Source organism: Excalfactoria chinensis, chromosome 11 (assembly GCF_039878825.1).
Source record: "Excalfactoria chinensis isolate bCotChi1 chromosome 11, bCotChi1.hap2, whole genome shotgun sequence".
Taxonomy (NCBI): domain Eukaryota; kingdom Metazoa; phylum Chordata; class Aves; order Galliformes; family Phasianidae; genus Excalfactoria; species Excalfactoria chinensis.
In genome coordinates this window covers 7,482,963-7,498,812 of record NC_092835.1, presented here as the reverse complement: position 1 = coordinate 7,498,812, position 15,850 = coordinate 7,482,963, and the positions used below count along the sequence as shown (strand labels likewise).

Sequence of the window (15,850 nt, the reverse complement as noted above, 5' to 3'; positions counted from 1 at the left end):
CTCATTATTTGGTAGGAGGTGAGATATGTGGGGAGACTACACAGTCTCTTACATTTAATACTTGGGATTGTAGCTAATTTTATTATTATCGTTATTATATTTCCCAGGTTAATTATTGTAACTATTGCAGCCTGTAACATGGTAAGAGATCTTCACTACAAGAATTATTGTAACTTGCTTGTGGTTTCCAGCAGTCAGAAAATTCTCAGGTAAATGATAAAGCTTTTGCTGTATAATTATCATTAGTCATTATGAGAAGCAGGCTTATTAGGAATTCATAGGCTCAGAACAAATCTGTTTTGGTGACAAACAAAATTTTTCATGCTGACCAATTCCCAGAGTGATACTGAATTGAACTGAATTAATTTCCAAAGAATTTGATTATTTTTTTCACCCAAAACTTTGTATCTAATTTTGTGTTTGAATTACCAACATTTGCTTACTGAAGGGCTTATCAGGAAACATTATTTTATTGATATGTTATATTATAATGGAGATTAAATAAATAAATAAATCAAGCCCATTTAGTTTTTATTAAGCTTCAAAAACGAGTACTTAAATAAAATTTCTTTACACTGAAGTAATGATAGAAGGTCCCTGCAATATGTTTGGGTATTTCATTTTCATTGGAGAAGATCTTTGAAAGAGAAATGCAGTGGTGTCCTGTGCCTGCCTCTCATGGAGCATTCCGTGTGCTCTCAGTGTTACTTGTGCTCTGTTGCATCTCTGGGAGCAATTTTTGTGCCTGTTGACTGCAAACCACTGCAAACTTGTAGGTGGGATGTGTTTCAGATGGACAATGGCTCTATTACTGCCTGCCCAAGGCCTGTGCTAGGCAATTGCTCAGCTGCTGTGTGGACCCTTTCATGGAGGTCTCTTCTCCCTCACCCAATCCCAGCGTGTGTGCGCTGAGCTGTGTTTTGCTTGCTTTTCTGTTGAGAGGCTGCTAGAGGAGATAGGCTAAGAGGCACTATCTTCTGTAGTCATCCATTTGCTGATGTTAGGGTTTGATCTAAGGAAAAAATATCTGACTTGGTTGTTAGTTTTCTTTTTCTGGGGTTTGTTTGTTTGTTTTTTTAAGTTCCTTGTCTGCAGTGCATTAGAGTAAAACATTAATGTGCTGTAGCTACTGTTGCTGTCAGAGACTGGATATCAGCAGGAACTAAAAGAAAACAGAAACATTTCTGTTGTTTCAACAAGGGAGCTGTTTTATTACTGGTAGTCCAGAAGTGATCCAGATTGTCTATTTCCAGTTGTAATCAAAGCCTTGCCAAGAGTTTTGTGTGTGTCTTGAAGAGTTTTTGTTGTTATACTAAGAACACTAAGATACACTAAAAATATTTACTGCATGTAAATATTTGTCATACACTTGCAAAAAGCCTGAAATTCATATAGCCAAATACTATGAAAACTATAAACCCCAAAGGCCAAGGATAAAGAGAGGCATTTGGAGGAACAACTACAGTGTGGACAGCATCAGAAAGACTTCTCTGTGAACACAGGGTTGAGCAGTGCCTTTAACTGCTGCTAAATCCAGTGTTCTTTTTGGTAGTCTACAACAACAGCCCACATTCATTTAAAATTAAAGTTTTGGTTATGCATGTATGCTATACATGACAGACATTTTCTCATTTACTCTTGGTGCCCTAAATCGTCTTCCTAAGCATGCTTGTACCTTCCTACTGTGGGTATTTCAGCCATATATTGTTCAGATCTATAGACCTCCGCCTGTTATTTGGACTGTAAAACATACCTAAGACATTCTGAGTTTCTAATTATTGTACATTTTATGGTCTGAATTTCCCAGTCTCATTATCTCCTAATACCTAAATCTATCCAGACATTCAAACTTTGGTGTAGCTTTCTCTTGACTTTCTGTTCATAACTTTAGCAGAATGTTTCCTTTCCTGGAGTACTTACTCCATGTGTATACCAAGGGTGAGGCCTCTCTTTACTGCTATCCCTCAGATTGCTGCGCTGCTCAGACACTTTCAGGTACCTTGGGATGTGCATCAGAGTCACATCCAGGGCTGTGTTGGTGAAATGCAAAGCCATATCTGAAAATTCCTTCAAATCCTCACCCAACTTTCTGTACATAATTAACAGTGTAAAGTCTACATCCAGCTGTGTCTTAAGTTGCACAAGCAGTTATTTCAACTGCCCAATACAAACTGGGTAACTTCACAAACAGGTGAACATAATTAGTCATTTGCATTTGTAATTACCGCATTTGCACATGCAGTTGAAGCAGCTCTGCATTCTAATTAGTTTTTAAATTTCTGGTGCTATGCTGCTCCCTCATTTTGTGTATTCAGACAAGTCTGTTGTGTGTCAGAGTGGTAGGAGACCTCAGGCATGCTGGGCAGTGTTTTGGGGCAGGGGGTGCTGCTGTGTTTCGTCAGGGCCATCCAGGGTGCCAGGCGAGGAAGGATGGTCATTGCTGAGCATTTTTTCTCCTTCTTGACCATAAATGACTTTGCAGGCAGGATTCAGATATTGAATTGCACTTCCTGGTTGTTTCCATGTGCTGTTGTCTGAAATTTGATCGGTTTCTGTTAGAGTGAAATAAACCAAAATCTATGTCAAGTTCATTCTCGATAAATCTCTGGAGTATTGTTTTTTTTTCACAAGTTGAAATTATATGTAGGCTTTTCTACGTTACTGAAGGAGTATGACTAAATAGATTAAAAATGCAAAATAGTGTCTTTACCAAACATTTGAGGTTTTCCTGTGCGTATCATTGTCTGGAATCCCAAGTCGTGCAGATAAAGTACAATATATGTAGTTTGAGCAATAGTAAATCAACCCAGGGAAGGTGATCATTAAATAGATTAAAATGCATGAAAATTACCTAAATGAAAACCATTAGATTAAATGAAGCAGCTACAGTATAATATCCTCATGACTGCAGAAACTTTATTTAGATCATAACTGTATTGATGTAGTGCAAATCCTATGATTAAAGGGAACGTAACACATCTCTACCTCTTCAGCCTCTGCCTCTCTTTAAGAATTTCACTTTCAGTTCCTCCGCAGCTTAATAAACAGTTACCTCAAGAAAGGCATTTCCCAACGTTCTGCACCAATCTACATTTTGATGTAGTGCGGCATGAAACCTTATCTCGGTGTGGCATGTTTGCAGGAATAACAATGTTTAAATAATGACTGAAACGAAGCATGCAATTCTTTTGTAACCTAAATGGACACAGTGAGAAATCTGAAGTCTCCACTCCCGTTACCACTTTGCTATTCTTTTCTGAGACTGACACTCATACATCATACTCCTCATGAAGACATTCCCAAACCCCACGCATACTTTGATTTAGTTCTTTCTTCTGTGTGTCTTTATCATTTCACTGGGTGCCAATTTTTGGTCTTAATGCCAAGCCGTTTCTTGATTTTTCATTAAAAATCTGTGTCGCTGTTTCAGTTGAAATCTCCTAATGAATTATCATTTCCTTCTCATCCAAGAATCTGCTGTGTAATTTCTGTATCATGACTGTCACTGTGCTTCCTGTGTGTTCTATGTATTGTACGCATGAACTTCTCAGAGAATCACAGGGTCAGATTTCCTGCACGTATTATTTGATTATTTTTTAATTGTGCTGAATGGGCTGTTTGATTCAGCATTTTTCAATCATGTACATTATGATACTGCTGAAACAAGAATTTCAGTTTTTGATTTCTCATGCTACTGTGCTACCAGGCTGGCCAGAAATGCTCAAAACCATAAATGCCCATCATCGTGTCTTAATTTCATATTCCTTCTAACTATTGTGCTGCTCTTTCACATACCATTGCTCTATCTGCATGCATGCAGACACTGTGAGAGCTTTTAGGGAATTAGAATTCAACAATGGCAGGCAGTAATAGCTTCCTAATAGAGTAACTAATGGCTATTATTCCATAACTCATCAGAATTAGGATGCCTAATTCTGAGTGATATTAAAATAATAAAATGAAGAAGACTGGTCTTTTACCAGTTCTTTTACCAGTATTTGTAATTTATCGTTATAATATCTCAATTTGCAATAGGGATTTTCTTTTTTTTTTTTTTTTTTTTTTTTTAAAGAAAACAAATTTTGACTGTACCACTGTTAGTGGTGCTCCTGCGAGCAGGCAGTGAGCCCACAGTGCAGCATGCTCTGTGCCATTTGATAGAGGGAAATGGCAAGGGGGGAGAAGATCGGGGCCCCAGGGTGCTCTGAGGGATGCACTGACTGTCAATGGCAATGGGAGTGGATGGCAGTGGGAGCTGCGAGGTTCTGAGTTCTCATCAGTTTAGCAGTGTATGTCTGAAGGTAGAATTAGAAATGTACTCCAAGGAGTGCCACCACATGGTCTGCGCTGTGCCATGAGAGGAAGAGGATGTGGGGGAATTGAGAAGATGTAAACCTGTTACAGAAACCTGCAGAGAGTAGCTGAGAGGGCTGGGGGCTGCTGGGGCATAAGAACCAGAAGTTTCTATGTGAGACAGAGGCTTAGCCAATCTGCCTCCATATGGCTCTGCAGAATTAGTGTTGTCTCCTCTGATTTTGAATTAATAGATTTTTTTTTATGAAGAATGAATGCCAAAATCTTGGCCATTTGTCTGAGCTCTCAGAGTGCTGTTAGCAAAAAACAACAGCTTTAAAACTGTTGTGTTTCTCCTTGGCAATCTGCAGGCAAAAAAGCTGGAGCCTGTGTTGGGGTACCAGGCCTGTGTCCACGGTGGCAGTGAGGCACAGCCCTCAGCACTGCTGCCTTGCTCTGTGCTGGGCCACCGCTGCCATGTAAAGGGTTACAGAATCCCAGAAAGTCCTTGGTTGTAAGCAACCTTAAAGATCATGTATTTCCAACCCCCTGCCATGGGCTGGTTGCCACTCGCTAGATCAGGCTGCCCAGGGCTCCATCCAACCTGGTCTTGAATGTCTCCATGGATGCCCATCTCATTGAATGCCCACACTCAACTCAGTCTCCTGACTTATTTTTTTTTCACTGTCTCCCCTCTGCTCTCTACTGGTGCTAATTATGTATATACTTTCCATTCACAAAAGCAGCTGTTACTGAAATTTGGCATTTTTATCACTGCTGAGAATCCAGCTATGTCTTTATCAGTGTGTGAAGATTATACAGCAGCACTGTAGATCTGCTTATTCCCTTCCAGCCCTACTTGGACACAGGTTTTTGTCTGTGCAGCAGCCCTACCTATTAATTTTTAGATATGTTTATACTTTAGAATCACATCCATCAAAACAACGTCAATACAATTATAGAAAACTCTATTAGGAAATGCTTGTTTTTAGCATTTTCTTCCTTTGCTGGCAAGGAGAAAATGTGCACCTGCTGAAGCAGTCATGGTACCACATGCCCTTCCTGGCCCTGCACGTTGCTGGCTGAGCTCCCAGCAGCAAAAAAACACAGGTAATGCAAATTCAGGTAAACTTTAACAACTCATCATCAGCCTGGATTTGAATGCTTTGAGGTTGTGAATGGCCCCTGCTTGGAAGCATTCGAAGCTAGGCTGGATGGGACTTCAAGCAACCTGGTCTAGAGGGAGATGTCCCAACCTGTATCAGGGAAGTTGGATCTGGATGATTTTAGGGGTCTCTTCCAACCCAAACCATTCTATGAAACCATTCTATGATTTTATTTTTTTAATTATTACTATTATTTTATTATTATTATTATTATTACTTCTGACAGCCCAAGTTAGAAAACTGGCAGTAATGTGCCAGCGGTCCCAGTGAAATTAATTCCTTATTGCTCTGTATGTTGGACTTTGAGCTGGCAAGGCACTGCCACTGCTGTGGGCACTGCGGCACACAGACAGAAGCTGTGCAGCATGGAGGGGCTGAGCTTGGCCAGGCAGTGCTGGCGCGGAACCACCAGCGTTTGGTCCTTTGCAGGGATTAGAATGGATACCCCGCATCTTGCCATCCCAGGTTGAACAAAGATCCCAAATGACTCTCTTGTTCTGCCTTATCTTACAATGCATAATGCACATTAAAGAGGCTGGTATGGGTGTTCTGAAAGGTTTTTAATAGAGTTGGTGTTTGAATTCTTGCTGAAGTGCGCTGGTTCCCTTATTTCCAAGTGCAGCACGCAGCGGCTACGAGCGCATGCAGTAGCTTACAGAGCCTCTATTCCCAATGCATTGTTCAGGGATTTTTATTTCATACATCATTTCTTAGTCACAGCTGTATAATCATATATCAAGTCTATAGAGCATAGCATGGCATTGAGGATGTATTCTGAATGCACACTAAATATTGAAAAATCAACACAGAGAAAACTGTATTTTTTACTGCAGCTTGCCAGAGCCAATTTCTCAATTCTCCAGAAGTCCGCATGCTTCCCTAACAACTGCAGACCATTTGTCAAGGAAAAAAATCTACCGAGATAGATTCAGAATAGATTTGGTTTTCTTAGGCACTATTGTAGTCTTGGGAGCTAATAAATAAATAAGTAACCTGGAAAATAAAAAAAGAGGGTTTCTGCAAGCTGTGCAGAGAAATGTTGCCGGCGCTGTAATGGTCCTCAGTTGGGGCAGTTGTATCAGAACATCTCCTGGTGCAGTGAGCAGTTTTGAGCCCACAGAGGAACCCTTCCCACAAACCATTAGGAGAAGAAGTAGGTGGGATAAGTAGGGACAAACAAGTACAACCCAGCTGCAGCCTCTTAAACAAGAGGCGTTATTTCTGTTATTGATAGCTGTAATAGTTTTTATCTTTTCTTTGTGCAGGCTTCTAGAGAGAGATGGCACTTAAACAGCCTGTTACAAATGCCCTGGATTTAGTGGCTGGCGAGGTCTGCAATAATGCTCCTGATCTAATTATCATTCATTTACCCAGAAAGTGCCCAAGGAAGCTTCAGGCAGCTGTAGTTTTGTCTGTGAGGATGGGGCTGCTGGCAGGCCAGCAGCTCAAGCTGGCACAGCCCTGCCTTCCCATGGGCTCCTTGCATGGGAGCAGCTCCCATGCTGCCCACCTTCCTGCAGCAGCTGTTCCTCAGGCGGCAACGTGCAGGTTTATATACAGCAACAGGGAAACCTGGAACAGAACTGGCTTGGGAAAGTCCACAGGAGAAGCTGTAAACCTGGCTACTAATTTTTTCTGTAGGATAGCTTGTCATCTTAATGCCTGCATGTGGGAATGCTTTATTCCAGGCCATTAGCCACAGAGATAGACTTGAGAGATTTGGAGTGATCTGTGAGCAAGTGATGTGGGTCATGATGTGTTTGGAGTAGGTATTCTGGAACATCTGTACTATCTCCCTTTTTCCTTTTCCTTTTTCATTTTCCTTTCCTTTTTAATTTTTTATTTTTATTTTCATATTTTTCCAGTCACCTTTGGCTTTTTATATGTTCATGTGTATTTTTGATTTGCATAATGTTCCTCAGAGAGAAGGACCAGTTCTAAAGACCCAGGGGGTGGTAAAAAGGCTTCTATGATACTATTTCCACTGCTGGTGGGATGTCATTATGGGGATAGAGTCTTCATCAAGGTCTGATGTGATAGGACAAGGGGAAATGGTTTCAAACTAAAAGAGGGGAGATTTGAATTAGACATTAGAAGAGAGGGTTTTTTTGTTTGTTTGTTTGTTTTGTTTTTACAGTAAAAGTGGTGAGGCACTGGCACAGAAAGTTGCACGGAGAGGTAGTAGAAGCCCCATCACTGCAGACACTCAAGGTCAGGCTGAATGGGCTCTGAGCACTTGATGGAGCTGTAGGTGTCCCTGTTCATTGCAGGGGAGTTGGACTAGTTGACCTTTAAAGGTCCCTTCCAACCCAAATGATTCTATGATTCTGTGGTCATTGTTGATCACAGAAAAGAGAAAGCAGTTGGCCAAATTTGACCAGTTCTAAGCAGCTTGCTCTGCACTTCACAGCATATGTAGGCATGGATTGAGTCATAGTCCTGTTGACTTCTCTGGAGCTCTTCTATTCATTTCCCAAAATTTTGGATCTAATTGTTTGAGAACAGACAAGATTAGTGAAATTCTAACCAAGGCTCAGGTACTGTGATGCTTTTTTCTCCCTACTTGCTCATTGTGGCTCTCTGTACTGGGCCTTGTCTGAATCTACCAGTGGAGCTCCGCTCTCTGCAGCCAGGAGGGCCTTTCCTTCCCTGTTACACTCAGATGTTCTCATGCTGCCTTCTCTTAGGCTAATATGCAGCTTTATTTACAGATGGCAACCCTTGCTTTTCTTTATCTAGTTATTCCATTCACCTGGCTGCGTGGAGATGTCACTGAGTGGTATGCAAGTCAAATGTAATGCATTAGCAGTTATTACATTAATAATATCCCCAGCTCTTACATTGTTTCTGAGCTCAGCTTTAGGAAAGCAGCTGATGTACCACAGCACATCTTCCTCTGCTCCTCTAGAGTACCCAGCCCTGTGCAAGAGAAACCACAGTGCACTCACCGAGTAGCTCCCATCAAAACAAAATAACAACAGTTTTAATCTTATCAGTCTCAAATAGTGGTAGAAGTCTGTGCAAACTCAAGTCCTTGCTGTCTGACAGTATCAGTGAAGAAACATAGCACATCCTCATCCAGGCTATTAGTTGTCACAGCGAGCTGACAGTACACAAAGAGCTGCAGTACACAGTGCCAGCTCTACAGTTGGAGATGATCCTTAAAGCACTTTCTTCCCCCAAACCCTCGGGGCAAAAAGGAACCTTTGCTTCAGGATGGTGAGGAAAAAACAGCCCAAAACATCCTGTACAATTTATCTAAGAAAGCTTCGATGTCCATTTTATAGTACTCTGAAATTTTATTTTGTTGCATATTTCTTTCTGCCTCAGAGCTTTGCAAATGATGATAAAATATACAGGATGGCATGCACAAGGTCTTTAAGTGGCTCAGGGAAACATTTGGGATTTTTCTCCATATCTGTGGTTATATTATTTTTGTAAGTGTAACTTCTCTTTCTTCTTGCACTTCTCTGACCACCTCGAGATCTGTAATCTGTGGTACTCAAAAGTTAATAGAAAATAAAGATCACAGTGATTTAGTATGGCTATTGAGGTTAATACTTGTGCAGTGCTAATCAGTGACGATGGGCAAAGTTGTTACACATTCCTGGAGGCAAACACTTAAAAAAAAAAAAAGAAAAAAAATCTTTAAAACCCATCGAAAAAGAGTCATTAAAACTTCACACTCAGATGTGTTCTGAAAGATGTACTTCCAGGTGACACATGAGCTAAGCCATCTTTCCAGGTCCCTGTGGCTGCACCCCCAATGCGAGTGTTTATTGGTGGGCTGCCCCATTCCCCTAATTGACACATGTCCTTTGCAGAGCAAGCAAACGTGCTCATATTTTACACTGAGAAAGGAGTGCTAAACTCATTTGAAATCCTCTAGGATGGGATACTTCCTCTATCCTCTTTTCTTAACCAAGAGAGCCTAGGAAGCGATTCTGACATCATTCCTTAAGAACTAGAGTGGGAGGCTAAGTCAAACCATGAGCACAAATGGACAGGAACCACATATATAAAAAAAAAGGTTTCCCTGGGATTTAACTGTGTTCTGGTAAAAGAGCCTGTTCAGCTTTGACCTAGAGTGAAAATTAGCTCCGTAGTTCCATAACTCTGACTACTGACAGTGACTAATGGGCACATCCTAATTGGAAAGGTGATGAATTCCTGTTAAAGTTGTGATGTTTTGAACTAGCCTTTCTTCCAGCAGCAGCAGGGCTGCAAGTGCCCCTCTTCTATAGGAAGGAGTAGTACTGCTTTGTAACTTAGACAAGCTTTAGATTAACTGTCTTTCTATTAGAAGAAAAACAAAACAGCTGCTTGGATTTGTCCTAAAAAATTCTAAAATAAAAGTAGCACAGTGTCTGATGAGGTACTTTAGAAAACAGCAGCATTACCAAGAGCTCTTGATTTTTGTATTTTTTTTTAGTACCTTCTTATGTGGTATATTAGAACACAAAAGCAGGAATGAGACAAGGTGGGGCTGAAAGATGAGAAAGGAACAATGGAGAACTGCGGGGATGGAGGAAGGGAGGATAAATGGAACAGCATGGAGATGAGGAAAACAAGAGCCAGGAGGGGGCGGAGGCATTAGAGTGAGCCAAGGGGATCAGAAGAGCAAGAAGAAACTTTAGCCTCTCTGATCTATAAGACTGCCTGTACTTTGCATTTGCTGTTAAATATAGATGGCAGCACGCATTCTACAAGACAGAGAAACATAAAGGAGGCCAGAAGAAACAAATGCTGTGAAAACGTCTTTGGGTTATTCTAAAAAAGCATAAAAGGCTTTCAAGTTACTGGTCTTTTGATTTATTATGATGCTCCCATGATCGGATGGTGTCTGTGCAGCTCTACATTTCAGATTTATGAATCTGTGCAGTAAACATGATTTCAATTATCTTTGACAAATGTTTTGATTTTACTCACAGCCTGCTTCTGCATGGAGGGTGGTGTTTGTCCCGCTGTCCTAGTTACTCTGACCCATTTACCTGGCCTGTGCCCCCGTGGCTGCATTTGCGTCCTCTCCCCTTTGTTCTTGTTCATTGGGAAAAGCTGCCTTGTACCACATCAGAGCTGGCTGTGTTTGCTTGTCAGACAGAACGTTTCTCGGGTGGAAATTGCTTATGGGGTATAGGATCTTTAGTTTAGATACTAATTAAATGTAATGTACTAGTGCTACTTTTATTCCTATTAATGTGAGGATTTCTGCCCAGCTCCAATTAATGTTAATGTGAGGAAAAGGGAGAAAAAGGCATTTTTGACAAGCTAAAGAAAATTCTGTTCAAATGTCTTTGTGTTTCCTCTACTCATTATGTGTTGATATAAATGTAAATGTCTATGAGAAATGTGGAAAGGAAAATGTAAGGCAATACACACTTATTTTTGGCCGTGAATAGCAGTACTTATGAGTCAATTTTGGCTTTATAGCCAAAGAGACTTGGCAACTGTGGTACTCACAGCGTTTGCACATACTTTTATACACTTGCTGTTAGGGGCTGATCCTTCAGGATCCCGTAGTCTCAATTTGTGGTGAAGTAAATCTAATGTAAGACTGAACAGAAGGCAATAAACACAAAAAACATGACCTTGTTGCTTTCCAGCTTTGTCACGCGTGCAGATGTTTGATTCTGGTACAGGTCTGCTTCTCTTCTAGGCATTCTCTTTTCTTCAGTTATACACATTGCAGTTCTAAAATCTAAATTTCTGGTGAAATTTCTCATTTTCTAATAATTGCTTTTTTAAATTTGATTTTCAGACAGATACTTCTGGGCGGTCAGAGGAAGGAAGCTCGGTTATTTCAGAGCGCGCACCCTCAGTGAATGTGAGTAGACTGTGTGTTCTCATAGTTTTACAACAAGGTTGGTCCTGAGAGCTGATGTTACTAAGAAGTTAAAGAATGACTGAAACTGAAATGTATGTAACTAATGGAAATCCAGCCTCTTAGTCTTTGCGAGTGCAATGAGGTTGGGATTATCTGCCTGCAGAGGTGTGACTGGGAGAGCACAGCCTGGTTCCAGCCAGGGACGGCTTACTCAGCACTTCTCCTTGGCTCTGGAAGGTATCTCATTTGCCTTTGGGCATAAAGATTCTGGAGAACTACTTGGTCAACAACTGCATGCACTTTTTTTTGTAAGTTAGCAGCAGTCCCACAGTGTATATAGTCATATCTTTAATCATCACTTTGTGTAGTACGTTGTGTACAGATCTACAGTGCTTCTTACTCTGACTCCAAGTACTTAGCTCCATGAGAATTTCTTCTCTGATAGCTCTTGATAAAGGTCAAATTAATTGAAAAAATGAAATGCTTTCTCTTGAGTATTGCAAGGTGAATTTAATTCACAGTGGGCATATGTTTTCAGTTTGAAAATTGTCTTTTGATTTTGTTTTTCTCTAAAAGAAAACTCACCCAACTGCCATAGAACCTCAAGGAGTGAATATTCATCAGCTTTAAAATACAAATTGCTATTTTCCTGTATCACTGGCAAAATATTCCTTCCTCCCACTTCTGTTCCCAGTAAACATCCTGGGTGGCAGTATAAATAAAATACAAATTATTTTTGATTTTGAAATGGTGTTCTACCATGGCAGAGTGGAGTTTAGTCAGTCATTTCCTCTGTGTTGTTAAATGAGGTGCACCCTGGCCATGGACTCACACAGTACCATGTTGGGAATGGAATGGTGAAGCTCCAAACAAGTGGTCTGACCATAATTGTAGTGCCTAAATGGTGAGGATGTTAACAGTAGTGGAAAGGCTTTTGTTAAAACAGAGGAGGGCAAAGAAAAGGAAGAGTAGGGTGCGAAGCCAAGAGAAGGAAAGTCACAGCCTTCCCATTGCAAACTTGAGAAAGTTTCTGTGTCCCTTGGTTTCAGCTTACGAGTTGTTTAGCAGTAGTACTGGAATTTCTCAGTCTTACTATGATGAACTGCAACACGTGCATGAACAACTGGGTTTGTAGATGGTATCTATATCTAGAAAAGCATTTAAAAAAGAAGCATGGTAAACGTTGTCTGTGGAAATAACCTGTGAAGAAGGGGCTCTGTGCATTCATTATCACTGTGGAATTCTTTCCATCAGACATTGCTATTGATCTAGTTCATCTGTGGTCCAATCATCTTTCAGAAGACAAAACAACAACAAAAAACCTAATCCTACAACACCATGATAATCCTCACCTCAAAAAGCATTATTCCTTGTTGGAATGTCATGAAGTGGCCAAACCTTATTTTTCTCTACTGCTAACTAATTCAAATTTTGAGTAAGGAAGCAAATACCTTGATGCAAAGTAAAGAATAATATCATGTGTATGGGAGATTGGTAATCACAGCCTGAACCTCTGATTAATCAGCTGAGGCAAGTATGGGGTCAGCTGTGGGAGCACAGGTGAGAGTGATGTAGCTGTGCTCCCGGAAGGGGTGGAGCTCGACTCCATCCCCTCTGAGACCTCATTTAAGGGCTGACTCCCACTGAGGCAGCATCTCTTGGTGATTGCTCACCAGTGAGGACTGCCCCAGCTTCTTCAGCCAAGGCACCACCACTGGTGAGTTTCCCTTTGCTTATTCCTTCTGTACATTTGCTACCATCTGTATATTAACAACCAATACATCATGTGATACTGAGAGGCTGGTTAAAGTCTTCTTGAGAGCTGAATTGGCAGCATTTGTTGCACAATTTAGGGTAATACTGATGTAAGGCAAGGAAGGAGCCCAAGGAGCTCAGAATTTTGAGACATCACAACCCTTACAGATGAAGAAATGTTTTTATGGGTACTGTGTGTGCAAAGTGGGTATTTTTGCTGTGTGACTGAGAAGTTTGCAAATAGGGTCTGAAGTTCTGGAAAACCTGAGGGTGGTTCCCTTTGTGAACACGTTTACTGCCTTTTATCTGTAGCAGGTAAGTCAGCCAGCCACAGAAATTCAGATTATTCAGAGCATTTTACAATTGTTTTCAGTTGTTTCTCTCCTAGTCCTTCCCTTTGATTTTAATGTTGATGAAAGTGGGAGTAGAGAAGGGAGGCTATAAAGATATTGTGTCCTTGACTTTACCAGTGAAAGGTGAAATTCAACCAGTTGATACTGATAGCCTGGCCAAAAATAGATGGCTGATGTTTAGATTGGTCTTTAAACAGTAGTTAGTACATTAGACCCAGGTGTTGCAGCTTAAATATAGCATCGATTACTTTAAATAAAAATAAATAAATAAATAGACACAGCTGATCGGGCTTTATTCATATCACTTTTAGGACTGTGAAGAGCCTAAACAGAGTAGAAAGCAAGCATGGTGTTTTTTTTGCAGGCAGGTTAAAGCTATAGGAGGTTGAAAGGCAGTTGGACCTCAGTATCATGCTCAGTCTATCAGTATTATTTGATGCATATGCAAAGTGGTATATGCTTTTAACTACACTCCAGTCTATCCTAACGTCCCAGCATTTGCTGAGCTAGCATACAGTGCCACCAGTGACCAACAGGTGTTTCTGGCATGTTGACTTTTCTATACAGACAAAATGTTGCAATTAGTAATGTTTTAATTACTGCAGATAGGGTCAAATGTTAGAGAAAAGAAACAAAACACACTGAGAGCTGTGTGCAGAGCCTTCACGGAGTAGCTGTGAAATACCTCGACCTCGCTTGCTCACGGGATGTGAAAAGTCTTTTAAAGTCGGCATGGAGAACTCAGTCAGCAGTTTCAGCATTACCGATTTGTAAATTTTACTACCCAAAATGATAGTATTCAAACAGAAGGTTGGGTTTATGATCATTTCTCTGACAAATACCAAATTCTCTGTGACTGACTTTGGTGTTGAGCTCATGCAGTCAGAATTAAATGTATAACTAATAAGGAAAAGGAAAGCAACCAACTTTATTCAGATAGATTTGGATCTTTTAAATGGCTGGCCCACTAAGTGGAAAATACAATTCAGTGTTTAACATAGAGAAATGTGAAATAATCGATGTGAAGGCAATGAACCGAAGTGAAGAGTGTATATACAGTGGAACAGCTATGCAGTATAATGACAAGGAAAGGATTTAAAGGTTGTTATAAACAAATCCATGAAGATATTATCGTGGTCTGCGTGCAGGAAAAAAAGCCAACGTGAAATGGAGCTGCACAAATGAGCAGAATACAAATGACAACAAGGAATATTAATATGGGACACTCTTATTGCTTTATTTTAAGCAGTACTGTGAGTTCCATTTTTGAAGTTGGGTACTGCTGTTATAAACCTGCTTTGTATCTGAACAGTCATATTGGCATTTGGATTTCTAAATTGAGATTCTCATTTTTAAACCCTGGTGCACAATATTTGCTCCTGTAATTTCTATTAACTGTCTGTCTTTTAGAGAGCTTCTTCAGTGTACACATCACAGTAATTGTTTGTACAAAAGACCAATTACATATTTAGCTGGCTTCTTGAAGGTACATTTACATTAAGTGGACCCACACAACTGGAATGATTGTTTATACAAGTAATGGTTGCACACTTATGGAAATCCAGGACTTCTTTCTAAAGCCTGCTAGAGTACTTTGCTGTAGGTTTAACATGCAGTGTTTGAAAGGTTTTGATATTATTGTGGTTTATTTCAAAATGTGCTGCCTCTGGTAGCTTATTGTGGTTGAATGTTTGCATCGTGCTTGCAGATGTAACCCACAGAAGCTTAATGGGTACCTGAAAATATTGATTAATCCTCTAGGCCAAACTTTTTTCACCTTCAAATAAAACCTGGTAATTTTCTAAGCAGAGTTTTGACTGTTTGGAAAGTAATAGTGGATGTTCACGATAAAAATTAGTGGACACGGAGAGTGTGTTTCTTAAGATGCGACAAATGGTGCTTTTCTTTTCTGGTTGCCATAACATCCTCGGGTGACCCTGATTTATGTGTGAGGTTCCTTTGCTTAGTGTTTCCCATGCAGCTTCTTACAAAGAGAGAAAGCTGCACTATTTAAACCTGGCAGAGCTGTACAGTACATTAGGTCAGGTATCTGCATTAAATTTGAGTATGCCCTAGGGGATAGTTGAAGAACTGCATCATTTTAATAGCTGTTGGATTATTTATTTATTTATTTATTTCTGTGGATAAAATTCAAGCTTTTATTAGCAGGGTGCCTGTTCTTTTCATTTTCTTCTGTGTATGGACATGATAGTTTTGAATCAAGGTCTTAAAAATACCAGTTTTGTTTTCTTAGACTATTTCTGATAAAGGGTAAAGTCACGTTACAGTCTGCTAGGATTATAATATCTGAACTGTGGCTAATTACGTCACGTTTGTTAGTGTGTGTTGGTTACCTGAATGATATTGTGGATTTATTTTTATCAAACTCCTGAAGTAACACTGAGACAATCTTTTGTATGAAAATATTGCCAGCTGATCTAAATTAAACTTAAGAACCT

At 40.2% G+C, this 15,850-nt stretch overlaps 1 long non-coding RNA gene across 1 annotated transcript in view; it reads left to right on the top strand.

The window, feature by feature from the left end:
- The window catches only part of LOC140257102 (uncharacterized), a 141,323-nt gene that overhangs the window by 103,225 nt on the left and 22,248 nt on the right, over window positions 1–15,850 (top strand). The window contains exon 3 of the long non-coding RNA XR_011904956.1: window positions 11,218–11,283. This is a non-coding gene — a long non-coding RNA (uncharacterized lncRNA). The remainder of the gene's footprint in view (window positions 1–11,217; window positions 11,284–15,850) is intronic.